Source organism: Zingiber officinale, chromosome 6B (genome assembly GCF_018446385.1).
Source record: "Zingiber officinale cultivar Zhangliang chromosome 6B, Zo_v1.1, whole genome shotgun sequence".
NCBI lineage: Eukaryota > Viridiplantae > Streptophyta > Magnoliopsida > Zingiberales > Zingiberaceae > Zingiber > Zingiber officinale.
In genome coordinates, this window is record NC_055996.1 from 30,482,600 (window position 1) to 30,487,605 (window position 5,006).

General features: G+C 33.8%; 1 pseudogene; it reads right to left on the reverse strand.

Moving 5' to 3' along the window:
- Positions 1–1,688: 1,688 nt before the first annotated feature.
- Positions 1,689–2,908, reverse strand: LOC121990881 (annotated as a pseudogene).
- Between the last annotated feature and the right edge of the window lie 2,098 nt (positions 2,909–5,006).

The following is a 5,006-nucleotide window of genomic DNA, read 5'->3' on the forward strand; positions in this document are numbered from 1 at the left end:
AACTTTCAAATTCTTCACCATTAAGTATGAATTCTTCCATATATAAACATAGCAAAAAAAACGTCTTTTCAATTATTGAAATTCAATTGACCAATGTTATAGAAATAGATTAATTTTAACTTCATACTAGTTTCGCAAATTAATGGACCAATTCTTTACATGACACACATGACATTAAGTATATCCAGGTTTTAGTAAACCTAAATCTTGCTCTTTTTATAAAAGTTCCTTAAATAAATGGCCAGAATTAATGGCTTGTTGTTGTTGTTGAGGTTGTAGTCAACAAAAATAAGTACATGGATAACTTTAAAATGTGATTAAAAGTTCCCTGAATAAATGAAATGAATGTTGCTTGAAATAAAGCTTAAAGTGGAATGCTACTTACCCACTGGCCAAATGATATGTATGCATTTCATCTTTCCTACATTTGGTAAAATCACCATATGGATTAGATTTGTCCCGACATAGAGCGGCAATCAAAACAAGAGGCGTATTTAGCAATCAAGACAAGAGGTGTATTTCTTATGTTTCCTATACACAACTACACAAGATCATAGAAGAAAATAGAAAAATAAAATTTAAAAACTCACGATAGCAATTCAATGCAAGTCACACAGACCACTATTCTTCGTAGAATTTAGGTATTTCTTCTACATCGAATATAGAAAAAAGTTAATTTTGTAAAACAACTAGACAAACTCATCACTTAAAAGTGGGAAGAAAGTACAAGTTCCTTTGAATTTCATTTATGAAATAGATTTAAATTTTTTTATTTAAAAAACCAATGAGTTCTAACCTTTAACTTGGATATTGCACCAGAAGTGTAAGCACAAGTAGTAACAACAATCTATCTAAATAGATTGCACATTGACCAAGTCTAAATGGGTGATGACAAAGTAGATAATGAACATGTTTAAAGATGTTTAATTAGGTAGGAAAGATAAAAATTAGAGAGTAAAGCACATAAATACAAAATCAGAAATATGATTTAATTAAAAGAAAAATAAACTTAAGTATGATGAGCTAGAAGTTGAGCATGCATATACACTAAGTCCTAAAAAAGAAAACAACTGTACCATAATAAGAAATGCTGATTAAGATTGGACATCTTACCAATTCCAATGTGAATGGTGGTGAACTTGAAGTTAATCATAGAAGACTGATTGAGACCATTTAGAATGAAATGAACACAACCTTAGTGTTACATAAATTTTTTGACAATTAACGAAGAGTGGTGCATCTACAATCCCATAAACTAATGTATCATTGTCATGAAATCGTAACACATATAATGATGATATTTGCTGAAGTCTAATAAAATCCTCCATTAAACAAGAAATTTTCACTATTAAATTATCATTTTTAGTTTTCTAAATGTCATCATTCAGTTACAACACACACAAGTACATTCAACAATGCTACAGTAAGGTAATAACTAGCAGTTGTTACAATAATACCACAATATAAGTTATTTAACTACAATAAGAAAGGATCACAAAGCACATTTATAAAGATTCATAAGAAAAAATTAACAAATGAATAATGAAAGAACCATCAAAGAGTCTTACCTAACATCCCTCATATGTTCATTAAAGATCTTTCTAGTAGACCATTTTCTCACATGCTTTTGGATTATAATAGTTGATCTCCGTCTATTTATCAACACTTCAAAATTATGTCTTTCTCTTTCACCTATTGATCAAAATTTTCAATAGAAAAATTGAAATCGTCAGAACTCTTATGGACACTACTTTTGGTTCAATTGCTTCATACAAGTAGGAAAGCCTGAAAGGAGTTAGCTAGGCAACTCAAACTGAAGCATAGAAGACCAAAAAGAAGAAGAATTGCTTAGGAGGGTTGAGCTTACGCCTTTACTGTGCCAAGGATGACCTTCATGCGCTTCTCCCAACTAAGGATGCTTCTTTGATGCATAGCTCCTAGTAGCCACTGCTCCAAGTTTCCATTATTGACATACTCATGCACGAGCATCCTGTTAACGTCGGTCAATCTATGTAATCATTTTAATGGAAGTAACTAAATGAATAGCTCAGACTTTTCACCTGTGAATTCCTTCTATGCAATACCCCAAATGCCTAACTAGATTCTTATGCCGAACATGACCAATGACTTCCACCTCTACTATGAATTCCTTCTCTTCCTGTCCTTTACATAATTCAATGAGTGAGCATTAGTACATTATTTTGAGGTAAAATGAACCTAAATGAAAGGGAACAATGAATTTACAGATTATTCACAAGCTTCTTTACTGCAACCTCAGTACCATTTATCAAACGCCCACAATAGACAACTCCATATCCACCCTCCCCGAGGACATTGTCATTGGATAAATGACTTGTTGTGAGCTCAAGATCCCTTAAGGTAAACGAATGGCCCCAACTGAGATGCGAGGACTCGGGCAGTCTAACTAAAGGAGATACAAGTGGAAATGCTTAATATGCTTTCCTAGTAGATCTAGAGCTATCTTCGTCACCAGAACAACCACTCCCAGCTCTATCATTGTGGCGAGTTGAGCTGTACGGGCCAATATTTTCAGCATCACAAGAATTTCTATTGGTCAGTTGTGCTGCAACTGTCTTCACTGATTCCCTATCACGAAATTTGTCATGGCTGGGACAAGAGACCCTTCATTGTCCTGTAGAATTTGATTTGAGAATTGATTGCCAACTATGTCCACAGGGATTTCCTTTGTCACAGATGGTATTTGCAATACTGGCATGCTTTTATAAATCTTCCTTGTCTTCCTCTTGAATCTGATCCATATGGATAAAATGACCAGAATAAACACAATTAGAACACCCACACAGATGCCAATCATAGCCCGAAGTATCAGACCAAGAACGGGCATCTTTTCTAATAAGTCAGCATTTAACGAACTATCAGATGACATCTTTTTTTTTATTTTTTATTTTTTTTGCAATTCAACTAGAGAAGAATTAGTTGTAGCTGGAACATTAGTTTGTATCAGATTGTTTGAAATGCTTTTGATGTGCAATCTTCTGAAGGGAATGGGTCACTTTTTCTGCATCAAAACTAAAAAGACAGGACTTTTGCAATACAAAGAACTAATTTACTCTTTAAAGTTAAAGAGGAGAATTAAGCAACATCAATTCACTGAAGATTCAAACATTTCTTCAGTTATAAAGAGTAGCAATTTAAGCAATCTTCGAAGAAGATAATAAAATAAAACATAAAATAAAAAATTACCACTTGTCGTGGCTTGATCTTTTGGTCTTCCAACAAACTGGTAAAAGGCTGCCTAAGACAAGCCAACGGAAGTTAAAGAAGTAGGACAAAAATAGATCCTTTCACTATTTGATAGATTGGGTAGAGGATGAAGGATAGTTTTATGAAGTAACACTGGAAAAAATCCTTCCTTGTAAAAGAGGTGGCAGAGAATACCACAACAAAATAATTTTACTGATTTGTGAAACATTTGAGTCCTTGGTAAACAGCCAAAATAAATTTATTGATTTGTGAAACTAGAGATAGTAGTTGCACAATGGTATCTATAATTGCCAAAAGAAATTTTGAAATTTACTATTCAGAACTTAGGCAAGCAATGCATCCTCAATAGAGAGGAAAAAGCGGATACGAAAGGAAAAGCTTAGCCTGCGTTCAAGAGTGCTTCTCTAGAGGGTTCTTAGGGTCACAGCGCATTTTGTTGGTCTTTGACGGGTAAAAGCACCTTGAGAGGTAATTAAAGTATTTGATAAAATTCATGTCTCAGGAGCTTTGGAAATTAATTTATAAATAAGATCATACTGCCTTCTAAAGTTGCTTTCCAAAATCAGTTTTAAAAAACAAAAATATATATATATTTTTTTGCAAATTCTTCAATGTTTGTTTTCAGTGGGCGCTCTATATTTTTTAATTACCTAAAAAGTGCTTCCGTCCATTGCCAATTGCTGATGGTGCTAAACTTGCAAAGACCAATTATGAAGTAATTAAAATGTCCAACAACAAGTGATATATAAAATGGAAATCTCCCATACTAGACATTAGCAAATTAAAAGAGTCGCCTGACTTAAGCTTAGCTAGAGATGATCATGTAGATATCTAAAGTCCATTAGGTTAACTGCTAGAGAAGGCCTAAAATGTGTCCAAGTGTATTTGCAAGTCACTTTGGATTAAATGTGTCCCATTATTAATATTGTGGTGGCCGAAAGTAGAAGAAAAACTAAGATATGGCTGAGAAATAGTGGGAAAAAAAAGGGAAAAGAGAAGATTGCATACACGGAAAATAATATATATATATATATATATATATATATATATATATATATATATATATATATATATATAAAAAGAGAAGGTTGCATACACGGAAAATAATATATATATATATATATATATATATATATATATATATATATATATATATATATATATATATATACACACACTGAACATGAGCTCTGGCCAGGGCCATCTTTGATAATGACCATTGCATGGAGATGGGTGGAAATCTGACAAGTATTTCACTCTTAGAAATTGACCTCTAGATCTCTTGGTGACGATTCTTCATATAATAATCATTTATCTATCTTGTAAGTGTTAATATGGGAAGCATCCGATGATCGAATCTAAGTTTTGATAATGACAAAGGATTCAAAATTAAGGTTATTTGTGGTCTAACATGTTTGAATTAGTTTGCAGGGAAGTCCTAAGTGTACTTAAGCAAAAGTCCTAACTGCGGTTAGGCAAAAGGAAAATCCTAGGGAGTGGTAACCCTAGGTAGAAAGTCTTGGCGAGTCGAGAGCTTCGGGCAAAAACCCTAGAGTCGTGGACTCTAGGTGGAAAGTCGTGGTGTCGTGAACTGGGTGGAAAACTTCACGGGTCGTGGAGAGAACGTCCAGCAGAAAGTCTTGGAGCCTCAGGCGTTGAACAAAAGTCCATTTGGTCTGGATGACTGATCTGACAACAGATGAACTCTCCTAAGTGTAGTAGGTGAGGATGCGTTCCCCGGTGAGGGAACAGTAGACGTC